This window comes from Hemitrygon akajei, chromosome 5 (genome assembly GCF_048418815.1).
Source record: "Hemitrygon akajei chromosome 5, sHemAka1.3, whole genome shotgun sequence".
In the NCBI taxonomy this organism is placed as follows: Eukaryota; Metazoa; Chordata; class Chondrichthyes; order Myliobatiformes; family Dasyatidae; genus Hemitrygon; species Hemitrygon akajei.
This window is the reverse complement of record NC_133128.1, coordinates 6,512,744-6,531,827: the sequence shown is the minus strand read 5'-3', so window position 1 is coordinate 6,531,827 and position 19,084 is coordinate 6,512,744. Positions and strand designations below refer to the sequence as shown.

At 43.7% G+C, this 19,084-nt stretch overlaps 1 protein-coding gene across 5 annotated transcripts in view; it reads right to left on the bottom strand.

The window, feature by feature from the left end:
* Positions 1 to 19,084, bottom strand: part of robo2 (roundabout, axon guidance receptor, homolog 2 (Drosophila)) — a 1,389,008-nt gene that overhangs the window by 209,599 nt on the left and 1,160,325 nt on the right. The gene's annotated exons all lie outside the window — the stretch shown is intronic.

The following is a 19,084-nucleotide window of genomic DNA, read 5'->3' as shown; positions in this document are numbered from 1 at the left end:
AGGAACACAATGAGGTAGAAAGACAACCTTATTGTCCTTGCAACCATCCAATAGCCTTATAACAGCGGGGTAGAAATTGTCCTTTAGACTTTTGGTATATGTTTTCAGCCCTTTGTATCTTCCGCTCAATGGTGCAGACAAGAAGAGAAAATGTCTGAGTGAATGGGGTCTTTAATTATATCTGTGTTTTTGGGTCTCTGAGATGAAGCTTGTCTCTTTCTTTTATCGGCCTCCTTCTGAAGGATGATGGTAGGAATATCGGTTTCTCCTTCTGGTGAACAAGATTTCTCTCCCTCCCCCTTCCTCTATTCCCCTCTTGACCTTTCACTTCTTCTCACCTGCCTTTTACTTCCCCTGGGTCCCCACCTCCTTTCCTTTCTCCTATTGTCCACTTCTCTCCTATTAAATTCTTTCTTCTCCAGCTCTTGACCTTTCCCCACCCACCTGGCTTCACCTGTCACCTCCCAGCTATCCTCTTTCCCCTCCCCCTTTTTAATTCATGCATCTTCCCCTTTCCCTCCCAGTCCTGCTGAAGGGTCTTGGCCCAAAATGTCGACTGTTTACTCTTTTCCATAGATGCTGCCTAACCTGCTGAGTTCCTGTGGTATTTAGTGTGTGTTGCTTTGGATTTCCAGCCTCTGCAGAGTTTCTGAACGATCACTGATTCCTACAATTGTTACAGCACAGTTGGTGATCATTTGGACTATTGTATCTAAATCTTCTCTCAGTACTTCTATCTCATCAGTCTCATTCGGTTGCACTTTGCCCGTAGCCTTGCAAGTTATTTTCTCTAAAGGGTCCATAAGATCTACATTCTGTGGCCTCTTTATTAGGTATACCTGCTTGTTAATACAAATATCAAATTAGCCGACCACATGGCAGCAGCTCAATGCGTAAAAGCATGCAGACACGGTCAAGAGGTTCAGTTGTTGTTCAGACCAAGCATCAGAATGGGGAAAGAAATGTGATCCAAGAGACTTTGATCATTGAATGATTGTTGGTGCCAGACGGGGTGGTTTGGGTATCTCAGAAACTGCTGATCTCCTAGGATTTTCATGTACATATCTCTCAGGTTTGCAGAGAAAGGTGCAAAAAAAAACAAACAAAAAACATCCAGTGAGTGGCAATTCTGTGGGTGGAAACACGTTAATGAGAGAGGTCAGAGGAGAATGGCCAGACTGGTTCAAGCTGACAGTAACTCAGATAACCAAGTGTTACAACAGCGGTGTACAGGAACATCTCTGAACGCACAACATGTCGAGCCTTGTAGTGGGTGGGCTAAGGCAGCAGAAAACAATGAAAACACACTCAGTGGCTACATTATTAGCTAAAGGAGGTATGGATCATAAGATATAAGAACAGATTTCGGCCATTCAGCCCACCATGTCTTCTCTACCATTCATTCATGGGTAATTTTCTTTTTATTCCCATTCTCCTGTCTTCTCAATGCAACTCTTCCCTTCACAATCAAGAACCTATCAATTACTGCCTTAAATCACCTAGTGACTTGGCCTCCACAGCCATGCATGGCAATGAATGCCACAAATTCACCACCCTCTGGCTGAAGAAATTCCTCCTTATCTCAGTTCTGAAGAGTCATCCTTCTGTTCCGAGGGTGCAGAATTCATTGCCACAGATAACTGTTGAGGCCGAGTCACTGGCTATATTTAAAGTGGAGGTTGATCGATTCTTGATTAGTCAGGACATAAAAGGTTAGGGGGAGGAGGCAGAAAAATAGGGTTGAGAGGGTTAATAAATTAGCCAGGATCAAATGGCTAAGCAGACGATGGGCTGAACAGCCTAATCCTGCACCTGTATCCTATGAATAGAGCAGGGGGCTCCCAAGCTGGGGTCCACAGACACATCAGTAACAGTAAGGCTCCACGGCCATGGTTTAGAGAGAAGTGGGCAAAATTCTGGACCAGTTGAGCTGAGTGCTGTCTGACTCCGCGATTCAAAGCCTATTGAGATCAGTTCTGCTTTTACCTAATAAAGCCTCACTCTTGTATCAAAACCATTCACCACCACTTTGAATGCAAAATTCCTGGAGCATTTAAAGCAACTAAAAGAAAATTTAGCCTGGGAAAAAAGAGCCTTGACAGGATCTTTCATGGCACAGCAGGGTGTGGAAGTGATATTGCGAAATATCACTGGGCATTAGGATTGAAATCCTGATAGAATTCGGCGTGACTTTTGTTTCATCACAAGCTGAATGTTTTTCTAAAGGGGATTATTGTGGCTCTTTGTGATTAATGTGGCTTTCACAGAGCGCTGATGACAGCCAATGCAGAGCGGGCAGGTTTCACAGTGCTGGAGAAAGAGAGAGAGAGAGAAAAGTGTTGTGTTAACTCTTTTCTCTGTTCCCTTCCCCCGCCAACCTCACAACGAAACAAAGAAAGATCCAACAGCTCCAGCACTCCCTCTGGCTGATCAGCACCCGTTCCACCTGAAGGTGAGGTTTCTTTCCTCACTTCAGCAGTATGCCAACCAGTCTGCACACAGCAAGATCCCAGAGCGAGCAATGACCAGCAGTACAGTTTGAAGTCACACTTACACCAGAATGAAGGCAAGATGTGAAAGCTTTGGAGAGGGTGTAGAGGAGATTTACCAGGATGCTGTCTGGATTAGAGAGCATGTCTTATGAGGACAGGTTGAGTGAGGTCGAGTTTTTTTGGAGCAAAAGAGGAAGAGAGGAGACTTAATAAATGTGTACAAGATGATAAGAGTCTTTTCCCCAGGGCAGAAATGGCTAATATGAGGGAGCAACACACACAAAATGCTGGAGGAACTCAGCAGGCCAGGCAACATCTATGGAAAAAAGTACAGTTGATGTTTCAGACCGAAACACTTTGGCAGGTCTTGAGAAAAAAAGATGATGAGCAGAATTAAAAGGTGGGGGAGAGGAGAGAGAAACACAAGGTGATGGGTGAAAGTGGGAGGAAGAGGGGTGAAGTAAATAACTGGGAAGTTATTTGGTGAAAGAGATCCAGAGCTGAAGAAAGGGAAGTCTGCTAGGTGGGGATAGAAGGCCATGGAAGAAAGGAAAGGGGGAGGAGCACCAGAGGGAGGCGATGGGCAGGCAAGGATAAGGTGAGAGAAGGAAAACGGGGTGAGGACTGGTGAAGGAGAGGGCTGGGGGCATTACCGGAAATTCGAGAAATTGATGTTCATGCCATCAGGTTGGAGGCTACCCAGAAGGAATATAAGGTGCTCTTCCTCCAACTTGAGTGTGGCCTCATTGTGACAGAAGAGATGACCATGGATTGACATATTGGAATGGGAATGGGAAGTGGAATTAAAATGGGTGGCCACTGGGAGATCCCACCTCTTCTGGCAGACGGAGCTTAGATGCTCGACGAAACTGTCTCCCAATCTACATTGGGTCTGGCCGATAGACAGGAGGTAGGGTAACACTTTTCAACACCAGTCATGAGGATTCATCTCCTGCTGTTGCCTGTGAGGAGGCTGTATGTTCTCCCTGTGACCGCGTCGGCATCCCCCAGGTGCTCCGGTTTCCTCCCACGTTCCAAAGATGTACGGATTAGGGTTAGTAAGTTGTGGGCATGCTATGTTGATGCTTGTGAGCTGACTAAGCACAATCTTCAGTGTGTTGGCCAATGATGCGAATGATGCATTTCACTGTATGTTTCAATGAGTATGTGAAAAACAAAGCTAATCTTATTTTATAAAGCTCAGGGGTTTGTTGAGACTTTTCTGAGGGCAGTAATAAGTCTACCATATTGGGCCAACATGGAAAATTTCCTTTCATTAGATTATTACACTGTAAGATATTGGAGCTGAATTAGGCCATTCGGCACATTGATTCTGCTCTGCAATTCCATCATGGCTGATTTATTATCCCTCTTGATCCCATGCTCCTGCCTTCTCCCTGTAACCTTTGATGCCCATACTAATCAAGAAATTATCAACCTTCACCTTAAAAATATCCAATGCTTTGGCCTCCAGTCATCTGTGGCAATGAATTCCACAGATTTATGACTCTCTGACCAAAGAAATTCCATTTCATCTCTATTCTAAAGGGATGTTCTTGTATTCTGAGGCTGTGTCCTCTGGTCCTAGACTTTTCCACTACAGGAAACATCCTCTCCACATCTACTCTATCTCAGCTTTTCAATGTTCAACAGGCCACACCGAGATCCCCCTGGCCCCATTCTTCTAAATTCCAATGAGTACAGGTCCAGAGCCATCAAATATTCCTCACACATTAACCGTTCCTTTCCTGGGATTATTCTCATGAACCCCCTCTGGACCATCTCCAATCCTGACACAATTTTTCCTTTTCCTGACTTCCTTGTTTCTACAACAATTGAATACAATTATTCTAAATCACTGAGAATAATTTTATTTAAATTTTCTGATCTACTGAATGGACATAAAATCACATGTGCCCTGACAGGGGACATCTGAAGGTTAACAGAACTGTTAGCTGTTTTTTAAAGCTGCTGCCATAAGAACCCCAGTGGCAGGTAGGCCCCACTCCGAGGAAGGACTGGGGTGGTGTATTTGCCTCTGTCAAGAAGTAAAAGCAACTATGAGAGCCAGAGACTCTCCTTGGAAGAAATACCACCACACTTCCATCAGGGGCACTAGCCTCCCCACCATTGAAGGCATTTTCAAAAGGTGATTCCTCAAAAAGGCGGCATCAATCGTTAAGGAACCCAGGGCATGCCGTCTTCTCTTTTGCTACTATCAAGTAGAAAGTATAGGAGCCTGAAGACACATTTTCATTGTTTTAGGAACAACCTCTTCCCCTCTGCCAACAGATTTTTGAACAGTCCTTGAGCCCATGAATTGCATTAATTTTGCTCTCTTTTTGCATTAATTATTGTAATTTAAAGTTTCTTATTTCTTACAGAAACATCTGCATGATGCTAATTCTTACAGAAGCGTGCATTGTACTGCTGCTCCAAAACAACAAATTTCATGACAAGTGCAATGTTAGTATACACATTTCAAGAGGACTAGAATATAAAAGCAAGGATGAAATGCAAAGCCTCTATAGGGCATTGATCAGACTGCACTTGGAGTATTGTGAGCAGTTTTGATTCTGGGATTGAAAGGGTTAATGGATGAGAAGCATTGAAGGGTCTGGGCATGTACTTAATGGAGGTTAGAAAAACGAGGAGGGACTTCATTGAAACCTATTGAATATTGTTAGGCTTAGATAGAGTGGATGTGCAGTGCATGTTTCCTATGGTGGGTGAGTCTAGGAAAAAGTGGGCACAGCCTCAATATAGAGGGGTTCCTTTAGAACAGAAATGAGGAAGAATTTATTTAGCCAGAGGCAGGTGAAACTATGGAATTCATTAGCAGAGACAGCTATGGAGGCCAAGTCACTGGGTATATTTAAAGTGGAGGGTTGATAGATTCTTGGTTAGTCAGGGTATCAACTTTTACGGGGAGAAGGCTGGAGAACGGGGTCAAGAGGGATAATAAATCAACTATGATGAAATGGGGAATGGCCTAATTCTGCTCCTGTGTCTTATGATCTTACGGTGTTACAGGTCAGAGATATTAAACCCAATTCTGATTCTGATCCACTTCGGGAGCTGGGCTCGCCAGTAGCTGAATGCGAGACTGAATCCAAGATCTTGAGGGTTAAGGTGTGACCACACCGGCTGCTGACAAGCACACAAGTCAGAGAACAAAGCATAGGCTGCTCAGAAGGCTTTGGCTAATCACCGGTCTGTTGTCTCGTCACAGAATGCTGACCGCGCTGGGTGTGAAGATGCTGTAATTACAGTGTGGGGTGGAAACTGCAAATCAGCTAAAACTGATGCAAAAGAATGTTTTCAAGTCAAGCTGTGGTGAAATCAGAGGTGTGTCTGCTTCCACACTGCCTCACAGGGGCGAATATTATTTCATTAACTCTTCGAGGGCAATGTCAACTTCAATTAAAGGATGTTCCTGGAACCAAAGGACCTCGGTTATAGGGAAAGGTTGAATAGGTTAGGACTTTATTCCCTAGAGCATAGAAATTTGAGGGGAGATTTGATAGAGGTATACAAAATTATGAGGGGTATAGATGGGGTGAATGCAAACAGGCTTTTTCTATTCAGGTTGAGTGAGATTAGAAGTAGAGGTCATAGGTTAAGAGTGAAAGGTGAAATGTTTAGGAGGAACATGGGGGGATCTTCAATCAGTGGGGGGTGAGAGAGTGGAATGAGCTGTTAGTGCAAGTGGTGGATGTGGGTTCGGTTTCAACATTTCAGAGAAATTTGTATAGGAAATAGATGGGAAGGGTATGGAAATCAAAGGTCCTATTGCAGATCAATAGGTCTAGGCAGAAGAATAGGACTAGATAGACTGAAGGTCCTGTTTGTTTGCTGTAGTGTTCTAATTCACCCTTATTCCTGCCTGGAAGTTGTTTTGCTGTTGTTGTTTTAGATTAGCTTTGGCCCATGATGTGCCAACCTTTTAACCTATTCTCAGATCAGTCTAATCCCCACCCTCCCCCCCACTTAGCCCTCAAACTTTCTATCATGTATGTAAGATTTTCTTTAATGTGCATATACCACTAGCTATGGAAGGCTGTTCCAAGCACCCACCCACCCACCACACATTCTCTGTGTAAAAATGTTAACACCCCCCAAACTTTCCTCCCATTAGAATTATAAAACCATTAGACATAGGAGCAGAATTAGACCATTCAACCCATCATGTCTGTTCCATCATGGCTGGTTTACTATCCCTCTCAACCCATTCTCGGTAACATTTGACACCACTATCAGTCAAGAATCTATCAAACTTCACTTTAAGTATACTCACTGATGGCCTCCACAGTCATCATTGGCAAGGAATTCCACAGATTCGCCAGTCTCCAGCTCAATGAATTCCTCCTCATCTCCTTTCTAAATGGATATCCCTCAGTCTTTGAATGTCCCCTGGTATTAGCCATTTCTGCCCTGGGAGAAAGTCTCTGACTGTCCACTCTATCTATGCCTCTTCTCTTCTTGTACACCTCTATCAAGTCACCACTCATAGTGCTTCACTCCAAAGACCAAAAGCCTGAGCTCTCTCACGCTATCCTCATGAGAAACAATGGAAATGCTTCATTTCCGCTAAATCCAATCAGCAAGGCTGTGCTGGGAGCAGCCCATCAGTGTCGTTACACTTCTGGCACCAACATCGCATATCTTGTTTTGTTCTGGTGTTTTTATGGCTTGTAGTAATCTGCTGAATATCATGGATACTAGAATGAGTATAAGTACGAGTTCCCCTCAGCACATCCTTGGGTGTGTTGGTTGTTAATGCAAATGACACACTTCACTGCATGTTTCCACGTACATGTGATAAATAAATCTGAATCTGAAATCTGAGAAATCTGAAAGCCGAGTCCCAAATTAAGACAAGATGTTTCTTGTCAATTTTTACTTTGTAGTTACTCCGTTCTTGTTCAACTGGTTAGGAATTGGGTTTGGGTTAGGGTTAGGAATGAACAGAGAAAGTCCATCATCTGTTTATTCCCTTTTACAGAGGCTGCTCAGTTCCTCCAGCATTTTGTGTTTCTTGCTCTGGATTTCCTATATCTGCAGAACTCTTGTGTTTATGGTTCCCTGATTGAACCCAGAGGGTAGGTTAACTGTTCCTGTAATTTGCCTCCTGTGTCCAAGATTCATGGAACTATCCAGCCATGTGAACAGGAGATGGAATTGAGGTGTTTAATGTGATAAGGGAGGTTGTAGGGCAAGCGTGACATTGATGAGCAGAGGAGGTTTGAAAAGATGGTCATCCAAAGATCCAGAGGAGAGATGAGGATTGTGTGCACACACTCCAGCATATCACAGAAACCAGCCTCTACACACAATCTGCTGGAGGAGCTCGACAGTTCAGGCTGCACCTATGGAGGGGAATAGAAGTCCTGATGAAGGGTCTCGGCCCGAAATGTCCACTGTTTATTCCCATCGATAGACACTGCCTGACCCTGCTGAGCTCCTCCAGCACATTGTGTCTATTGCTCCAGATTTCTAGCATCTGCAGTATCTCTTAGATCACAGAAACCAGCCTCCCCACCATGTGTACCAGTGTGTCATGCTAGCGGAGGTATGTAAGCATGTAAGTGAGTGAGTGTGTGCTTGTGTGTGTGTGTGCCAGTGCCTACAAGCATGTATGTGTTAATGTGAGAGACAGAAAGCATGCATACTGCCTCTCTGTCACTCACAGTGCTGCTGTCAACAGACACTCATTTGCTGAAAACCACTTTGCATGCCAAGATAACAACTACCCTTCACGCCCAGCTCATCACACTAACCAAACCAGTAAAGCATGAAGTTGGATTGAATCACTTGACCCAAGTATTTGTGCTGAGAGTGAGCTGTACACTCTGCCCCGTGATTCAGCCCTTGGTGCACCGACATGCAAAAACTGATGACTTTTCATAAATAGACTCCTTAATGATACGGTTCACATGCCTTGACGCCTGCAGCAAATTGCCTGGCTGGTAATGTGATCTGAGGATCCAAACAAACCATTGACTTTCAGGAGTTCTCCAGAGGCTACTGGTGCTGAGTTCCTTTGTTCCTGGTCGAGATTCCATTTCCTGTGTGTGAGGGGCATAGAGGGATGAATCTCAAAAGGAAATCAGGATGGTCTTGACAGGTTGGTTGGTTGGCCAACGATGAAGCTATGTAAAAATACCAGGGCTTTCCTTGGTAGTAAAGTTGTCCACTTGTCAGCATGGGTCGAGGGACTGGAACAGTAGAACCCACGAAGCACCAAACTGCTTGGGTTGGCTACTTCCAACCATAGCCAATGTACTCCTGGTCTCCCATTTCCAGATTGGAGTCACTGGGATATTAAACTCAGTGGCCTCTTTATTGGGTACCTTCGGTACACCTGCTCGTTATTCAAATATCTAATCAGCCAATCATGTGGCAGCAACTCAATGCATAAAAGCATGCAGATGTGGGTTGGCCAAACTGGTTCAAGCTGTCAGTAAGGCGACAGTAACTCAAAAAAAAACCACAAAACATGTCACAGAGCAAAAGAAGACCACAAACATACACTCAGTAGCCCCTGAGCCTATGTCTAGTAGTGCAAGCCATCGGTGAGGCCTTGAACGATTCTGGTTATTCTGGAGAGCTGTAAAGACTTAGACCATATAACTTTAGAGCACACTACAGGGCCTTTGACCCATGATGTTGTGCCGACCTTTTAACCTACTCTAAGATCAATCTAGCCCTTCCCTCACACTTATTTTTCTATCATCCATGTTCCTATCTACAAGTCTCTTAAGTGTCCCTAATGCTGTAAGCACATTTACGAGAATGTTTCCAGGACTCAGCGGCCTGACTTACAGGAAGAGATTTGGCAGGCTTGGACTTCATTCCCTGGAGCATATGAAACTGAGAGATGGCCTTACAGGAATGTGTAAAACCATGCTGGAGTGAGATCCTGGTAGTGGTGTACATTCCCACTCAAGCCAAAGTCTGCAGGCTCTGGAGAAGCTAAGAAACGTAATCAGCAGGCATGAAACTGCACATGCTGATGCTTTCCCTGTCATTGTGAGACCAGGCCAGCTTGAAGAAGTCCCTGAACAACTACCATCAATTTATCACCTGAAGAACCAGAGGAACCATCACACTTGACCACTGTTATACCACCATCAAGAACACTAACCACGCCATCCCACGCCCACACTTTGGAAAGTCCGATCACCTGGCTGTACATCTACTCCTGAAGTACAGGCAGAGACTAAAGACCACAGCAACAGTGGTGAGGACTAAGAAGGTATTGTCAAGGGAGGCGAAGGAGCACTTACAGGACTGCTTTGAGTCAGTAAACTAGACAATATTCATCTTCCAGTCTGATTGAATATGCCACAGTTGTCACCAACTTCATCAAGATCTGTGTAATAAGTGTGTGCCTCCAAGAACAAAGCAAAACCCATAGATGAAGAGGAGATTCATAGTCTGCTGAGGGCTATATCTGTGACATTTAAGACCAATAATCCATAACTATACTTGAAGTCCAGGTACAACCTATGGAAGGCTATTTTAAAAATGAAAGAAAACAATTCCGATTGAGGGTAGAGATGGAATGAAATGCATGTCAGCTCCGGCAGGGTTTGTGGGCCATTATTTCCTACAAAGTGAAGGTTACCATCATGAATGGCTGTGATGCTTCACTCCCAGATGGGTTCAAGGACCTTTTATGCTTGCTTTGAAAGAGAGAATCAAATTTCCCTGCAGCATCTGGCGACCCTATGATCTCTGTCTGAGGCCGATGTCAGAACATCTTTCAAGATGGTGAACACTCACAAGGTGTCAGGCCCTGATGGTGTACCTGGTAGGGCCCTGAAAACCCGTGTCAACCAAATGGTAGGAAGGTTCAAGGGCATCTTCAATTTTTCACTGCTGCAGTTGGAGATTCCCACCTGATTCAAAAGTGTGACAATCAAACCACGGCCTAAGAAGAGCAGGGTGAGCTGCCTCAGTGAGCACTATCCAGCGGCCCTCACATCTACTGTGATGAAGTGCTTTGAGAGGTTGGTCATGGTTAGAATCAGCTCCTGCCTCAGCAGAGGCCTGGACCTGCAGAAATTTTCCTATCGCCATAATAGCTCTGCAGCAAATGCAATCTCACTGGCTCTCCACTCGGTCTTGAATCAGCTGGACAGTAGCAATCCCTAAGTCAGGCTGATGTTTATTGACAACACAATCATACCCTCATTTCTAATAAAAAGCTCCAGAAAGTGGGCCACTGTACCTCCCTCTGCAAATTACTCCTTGACTTCCTCACCAGAGGATCACAGTATGTGCGGATCAGAAATATCATCTCCTCCTCACTGACAATCAGCTCAGGCAGACCTCAAGGATGGATTATTAGCTCATTGCTTACTCTCTCCACATCTATGACTGTGTGACTGGGCACAGCTAAAATGGCATCTGTAAATTTGCTAGTGGCACAACTATTGTTGGCAGAATTTCAGATGGTGACAAGGTGAACAGGAACGAGGTAGATGAGCTGGTTGAGTGGTGTTGCAAAAACAACACGCACTCAATGTCAGTAAGACTAAGAAATTGATTGTGGACATCAGGAAGGGGAAGTTGAGGGAACACACATCAGTCCTCACTGAGGGAAGTTGAAAGAGTTGAGCAGTTTCAAGCTTCTGAGTGTCAACATCTCTGAGGATCTATCCTGGGCCCAACATATTGATGCAATTACATAGAAGGCATGACAGTGGTTATATTTCATAAGGAGTATGAAGAGACTTGGTATGTCACCAAAGACACTCGCAAATGTCTACAGATGTACCATGGAGAGCACGCAAACTGGTTGTATTTCCTCATTGAGGGGCCATTGCACCAGGATCAGAAAAAGCTGCAGAAAGTTGTAAACTCAGTTAGTTCCATCATGGACACCTGCCTCCCCAGCATCCAGGACATCGTCATGGGGCAATGCCTCAAAAAGGTGGTATCCATATGCCCTCTTCTCATTGCTACCACTAGGGAAGAGGGACAGGGAACTGAAGACATACAGTCAATATATCAGGAACAGGTTCTTCCCCTCTGCCATCAGATTTCTGAATGGACAATAAGCCCATGAACATTACTTATTTCTGCCCTCTCTTTTTGCTATACTAATTTAATGTGTGTGTGTATATATATTTCTTATTGTAACCTATAGTTTTTCTTTTTATATATTGCACTGTACTGCTGTCGCAGAACAATAAATTTCACAACATATGCCAGTGATACTAAACCTGATTCTGATATAGGGTGAATGCACAGTCTTTTTCCATCAGAGGAAGGGACCTCAGAACCAGAGGGTATAGGTTTAAGGTGAAGAGGGGAATGATTTTAAAAGAACCTGAAGAGCAAATCTTTTCAAGTGCAGGGTGGTGGGTACTGAAACAAACTGACAAATACAACTGTTGAAGGAGATGCAGGAAAATGGAGCCAAATAGATGACACACAAAAGGATGATATTTAGTATAAATGGGCAGCACAGGTTAATAGATTAATTATGGGGACTAGTGGGGTGGAGATATATCTCTACCAAAGGAGGTATAAGGCACTCCTTCCCTCTGCTAGCCTGCAGGTCACCCTTGGGCAAGGTGTAGCACCTGCTTAGCCCCTGGTCAGGATCACATGAAACTATGGGAGCAGGTGGGGGATGGTCGTATAAGCAGCTGGTGAATATCACAAATACCGGTTATGCAACCGCTGATACCAGGCAGACAATCTCTGAAGAGTATTGATATTGGTAAACCACTATTGTAGAAAAATTTGCCAAGAAAAATCATGGCCGTGGTTGCCCACGTCATACAACACGGCACATAACGAACAGGTTGCATGGGTGCAATTGGGATCATTGGGCCCGGTGGGTCTATTCTAATGTTGTATCTCTAACTAAAAATATAGATCAGCAGAGCATCATTCACGGAACGGTATGTCTGTTTATTTATTTACCACTTATCTATTTGTCAGCTCAGGCCCTTCTGACCCAACAAGCCTGCGCTGCCCAACGACACACGAGACCAATTAGCCTACTAACCTGTACACACTTGGAATGTGGGAGGAAAGTTTTGAATGTGAACAATTTGAGTGTCATGGGGTGAATGTACAAATGTCTTATAGACCGTGGCGGAATTCAGCCTGGGCCAGATTCAGATTTATTTATCTCACAGAGTGAAATGTGTCATGGGCATTAACAACCATCACTGGGTTGCTGGTGCTACAATAGCTTTATGCTGACTGTCACGGTAATGGGCAGGAACAATAATGATATTTGGATAATTACGTGGATAGGAAAAGCTTTAGAAGGATGTGGGACAAGCACTGACAAATGTTTAGGTGGGTCCTTGTTGGAATGGATGAGTTGGGTCAAGGGGAGTCCACAACTCTACCACATTAAGTATTGTCCAAAATTCACATTGGCAGGGAAGACAACTTTTGCCCAAACTAACCAGAGTAACACACACATACACAAAATGCTTTAGGAACTCAGCAGTTCTGGAAAGGAAGAGAGAAGATTCCAGAGTAAAAAGGAGGGGGGGGGGGGGAGCAGAACATGTTGGCAGATGTCAGGTAATGACAGATAAGGAGGAAGGTGGGGGAGAGGGGATAAACTGAGAGATTATAGGTTGAAGAGGTACAGTCGCCTTCAGGAAAAGGCAAAGAAGGTGGAATCTCTACATTAGAATGTGATTTCCTCCACAGTTGGGTTCCGATATTGTCAGCGCACATCACGACAAGGTGGGGGTGAACCTCAGGGAAAGCAAAGGGAAGCTTTACCAATGGGCAGTTGTATTAAAATGATGAGAAATCCTGGACAGAGTAAATGCAAGGCTTTTCCAGTGGTGGGATGGTTCTTATAGATCTAAGGAAATTAGCAAGCAATGTAAGAGTTCCCTTTACTGGCAAAGAATTTTCTTTGTTTGTTTTATTTTTACTCTCTTTGTCCTATTTATCCAAACTGGTGCAACTCTACACTTCCATCATAGAGAGCATTCTTAAATCAGCCATTAGTTACCCCCACCCACCCCCCTCTGTCTATTACTTCAGTCACTGCACTGTAAGCACTTTAAACCACATTTTATAATGCTGATTACTGGTATTTATGCATTTGTGTGTGCACGTTTTATTCCACATCTGTTCTTCCACCATTATTTTATATAATTCTTTATTCTCTATAATTGTTGAAGTTTTGTTGCATGTTGTGCCAACACTTCACAGCAAATTCCGAATATATGTAAATGTATATGGCGAAACAAGCTGATCTTTGATCCTTGATCAAATAACAACCTTTCCTGCAAGGCGACACACACAAAATGCTGGAGGAAATCAGCAGGCCAGGCAGCATCTATGGAAAAGAGTAAACAGACAACATTTTGGGCCAAGACTTGTTTATTCTTTTTTGGAGATGCTGCCTGGCCTGCTGAGTTCCTCTAGCATTTTGTATGTGTTGCTTCGGATTTCCAGCATCTGCAAATTTACTTTTGTTTGTGAAGTTTTTCTGTAGAATTGAAACTACTTATCTTCATTCATTCTTTTCCAAATATGATGAAGAATCTTTGACCTGAAATGTCTCTGTCTCCACAGATGCTGCCTGAGACTTTATTCCAATGCCCTGTGAATCTAGATTCCATCGTGTCTCCCCGTGAAGCCCATTTTAATAAGATCTCCTAGCTTTCTTCTAAATCTCTGCTGAGACCTTCCACGGAGGATTAAATGCCCCACCCTCTTTCAGCACAAGGTTGAGTCAACATTCTCTGAACCAGCTCCAAGGTTAGTAAGGTTAGACAGGACGCAGAGATCCAGGTGTCTCTCACCAACAATCTGCACAAATCACTTTTATGTTCCGATACCCTTTGTGGTAAAAACCAACATTCCATTCTCTTTACTTGGATGTATCTGCGTGCCAACCTTATGTCAGTTTTGAAAAATAAACACTCAACTTTCTCAATAACTTCACCCTCTTTCAATGACAGTCTGATATCCTTTCATTGTTCACAGCCTTACCTTTCACCACACTGAATCTCAATAAACCTGTGTCTATCCTGATGTCAGACTCTGTGGACATGGAACGTATTAACAAGCCATTCAGCCATTATGTCATAGAGTCACAGAGTACAATGGCATGGAAACAAACTCAAGTCCATGCCAAGCAGATCTTCTGCCTAGTCCTATTTACCTGCACGCCGATCATCCCCTCAAAAATTCTCCCATCTATATATCTTAAGACCATAGGATATTGGAGTAGAATAGGCTATTTGGCCCATCAAGTCTGCACCACCATTTCATCATGGCTGATCCAATTTTCCTGCAGCCCCTATCTCCTGCCATCTCCTTGTATTCCTTCATGCCTGACCAGTCAAGAATCTATCAACTTCTGTCTTAAACATCCAAAAAAGACTTGGCCTCCGCAGCTGCCTGTGACAAAGAGTTCCACAGATACACCACTCTGGCTAAAGAAATTCTTCCTCATCTCTGTTCTAAAAGGATGCCTCTCTATTCTGAGGCTGTGTTCACTGGTCTTAAACTCCTCCACCATAGGAAATATCCTCTCCACATCCACTCTATCAAGGCCTTTCACCATTTGGTAGGTTTCAATTAGGCCACCTCTCATTCATCTGAATTCCAGTGAATACAGGCCCAGAACTATCAAATGTTCTTCACATGAGAAGCCATATCCCACTCCTATCCCAATTTCTCTTAAATGTTACAATCAAACTCATGTCTGCCTCTTCCACTGGCAGCTATTTCCACATCTGCACTTCCCTCTGAGTGAAGAATTCTGATTTCCCACTCAGAATCTCCCCAAATATATCAAACTAATCCAATAACCTCTAATTCTAGTCTCGCTCAACCACAGGAGAAAAAAAGCCTGCTATCATTTACCCAAGCTATACCCTCATACTTTTGTATACATCAAGATCTGCATCAAACATGAAGATAAATTAAAATAATCCCTTCTGCCTTCACATGATCCATATCTCTCTATTCTCTGCTCGCTTATGAGTCCAACAGCATAATATATAATAGAACATAAAATAGAGAAAAGATTAACAGGAAGATAGAGGATTGGGAAGCATTTAAAACCAACTGAAGGCAACTAACAAAGTTGTTAAGAAGGTAAAGATGGAATAAGAGTTAGAGTAAGAGGATACCAAAAGTTTCTTCAGATACATAAAGCGTAAAAGAGAAGCAAGAATGGATATCGGACCCCCGTAAAACAATGCTGAATAGGTAATAATGGGGGACAAGAAAATGGTAGACAAACTGAATAAGTATTTTTCATCACTCTTTACTGTGGAAGACACAGGCAGTGTGGTGGAAGTTCCAGGTGTCAGGGGTCATGAGGTATTGAAGTTACCATCACTAGAGAGAAGGTTTTTGGGAAACTGAAAGGTCTGAAGGTAGATAAGTCACTTGGAGCATATTCTGTACACCCCAGGGTTCTGAAAGAGGAGGCTGAAGAGTTCGTGAAGGCATTAGTCATGATCTTTCAAGAATCACTGGATTCTAGAATGGTTCCGAACAACTGAAAAATTACAAATATTACTCCACTTTTCAAGAAGGGAGAGAGGTAGAAGAAAGGAAACTATAGGCAGTTAGTCTGACCTCTGTGGTTGGGAAGATGTTGGAGTCGATTATTAAGAATGAGGTCTCAGGGAACTTGGAGACACATGATAAAATAGGCTGTAGTCAGCATGATTTCCTCAAGGGAAAATCTCGCATGACAAATCTGTTGGAATTCTTTGAAGAATTAACAAGCTGGGTAGACAAAGGAGAATTAATTGATGTTATGTACTTAGACTTTCAGAAGGCCTTTGATAAGGTGCCACACATGAGGCAGTTTAACAAGCTACAGACCCAGGGTATTACAGTAAAGATTTTAGCATGGATGAAGCAGTGGCTGACTGGCAGGAGGCAAAGAGCGGGAATAAAGGGAGCCTTTTCTGTTTGGCTGCCACTGGCTAGTTAGTAGTGTTCCACAGGGTGTGTGTTGGGACCATTTCATTTTACATTATATGTCAATGATTTGTATAATGGAATTAATGTCTTTCTTGCAAGGTTTGCAGATGATATGAAGATAGGTGGAGGGGCAAGTAGTTTTGAAGAAGTAGAGAGGCTACAGCAGGACTTAGACAGATTAGGAGAATGGGCAAAAAAATGGCAGATGAAATACAGAACTGGCAAATATATGGTCATGCACTTTGGTAGAAAAAAATGAAAGGGCTGACTATTTTCTAACTGGAGAGAAAATACAAAAACTGAGGTGCAAAGGGACTTGGGAATCCTTGTGCAGGGTTCCCGAAAGGATAATTTGCAGGTTGGGTCAGTGGTGAGGAAGGCAAATGCAATGTTAGTGTTCATTTCAAGAGGATCAGAATATAAAAGCAAGGATATAACATTGAGACATTATAAAGCACTGGCAAGGCCTCACTTGGAGTATTGTGAGCAGTTTTGGACCCCTTATCTTAGAATGGATGTGCTGAAACAAGAGCGGGTTCAAAGGAGTTTCATGAATATGTTTCTAGGATTGAATGGCTTGTTATATGAAGATCACAGAGTGGTGAGTGCGTGGAATGGGCTGCCGGCGACGGTGGTAGAGGCGGAAACGATAGGGTCTTTTAAGAGACTCCTGGATGGGTACATGGAGCTCAGAAAAATAGAGGGCTATGGGTAGAGCCTAGGTAGTTCTAAGGTAGGGACATATTCGGCACAGTTTTGTGGGCCGAAGGGCCTGTATCGTGTTGTAGGTTTTCTATGTTTCTATCATTTGATGGCTCTGGGCCTGTATTCACTCGAATTCAGAAGAGTGAGGGGTGACCTCATTGAAACCTTTCAATGATACAATGGATGTGGGGAGGATGTTTCCATTGGTGGGAGAGCCAGAAGACACAGCCTCAGAACAGAAGGTGTCCTTTTAGAACGGAAATGAAGAGGAGCTTCTTCAGCCAGAGAGTGCCGAATCTGTGGTATCCTTTGCCACAGGCAGCTGTGGAGGCTGAGAATTTAAGTATATTTAAGGCAAAGGTTGATAAAATTTTGACTGGTCAGGGCATGAAGGGACATGGAGAGAAGGCAAGAGATTATGGCTGAGAGGGAAAATGGATCCGCCATGATGAAATGGCAGAGCAGTTCGATGGGCCAAATGGCCTAATTCTGCTCCTATATCTCATGGTCTAACTGTCATTTCTGTACCTGCTTCCCCCACCTCTCCTGGCAGCCCGTCCCCTCTGTATTACATAAACTTGCCCAGCATACAAATAGATCCTTTCAATGTTCTCCCCTGCATAGTGTTGTCATGGTTCCGGTGCCAAAATAGCATGCCAACAAAGTACTAATTGTTACTAATCTGTACATCCTTGGACTGTGGGAGGCGATGGGAACACCTGGAGGAAACCCACACGGTCATGGGGAAAATGACAAACTCCTTACAGACAGCGGTGGGATTGAACCCGGGCTCCTGGTGCTGTAAAGCATTACACTAACAGCTACAATACTGTGCAGCTGAAGAATCTCTTGCATTCCAACAAGACGTCTGCCGGAGGAACTCGGCAGGTCAAGCAGCATCTGTAGGGGGAGAAAGGATTGGTGCGTCTCATACCCTCTGTTGTTGGCATTTGACTGTGGCCAGCAAAGGCCAGAGAACTATTTGGCCAAATGAGAAGGAATTTCCTCTGCCAGAGAGCAGTGAATCTGTAGAATTCATTGCCATGAATGGCTGTGGAGGCCCTGACATTTTTTTAAAAATGGAGTTTAATAGGTTCATGATTAGTCAGGTTGTTAAAGATTACAGGAAGAAGACAGAATGGTGTTGAGAGGGTTGATATATCAGCTATGATGGAATGCAGACAAGAGTTGATAGGCCAAATGGCCTAATTCTACTTCTTTGTCTTATGGTCTTATGCATCACCTTGAACTGGTCTCGATATGACTGTGGTCCTGCAAAATCAGAATGGAAATCCCAACTGATTTATCATCCCTCTTTGACCCAAGGTTGGCAAGTCTCAGCTATGATGTACAGACTTCTCAATTGAGGGGCAGTGGGTCAGAGGTGGTCCCCTTCCCTCCAAGTTTGACCTGCTGGTATGGGGATTGTCCTTGTTAGCTGCCGTCACAGTGTGCACACAGTTAAGTCACCGTCTAGTACTTGAAGCTTTGTGCTCATGTGGGACAAAAATGATTTGCCATCAATTTAAAAACATGAGATGGAGCCTAGATGTGGCACAATAGTTGCAGATGAAGGAAAAGGTGTTTAGCCGCTGGACTCTGGGGTAACTAATTTAAATTTATTAAGGGCAACGCAAAGTGTACTCTCTTTGTATTTCACATCCTCTAACTTCCAATGAACTTTTTAACTACAACTTTCACACTTGGTAAAACTATATTCTCTTTCAACATCAGTGCCAATGAAATCATGCCTTTACTTTTGAGCCTGTGTATTCACTGTCTCTACAGGTGTGTATGTGCGCGCACTCAATGTCCACTTTATTAGGCATACCCATACACCTGCTCATTAATGCAAATAACTAATCAGCCAATCATGTGGCAGCAACTGAATGCAGAAAAGCATACAGACATGGTCAAGCAGGTCAGTTGTTTTTCAG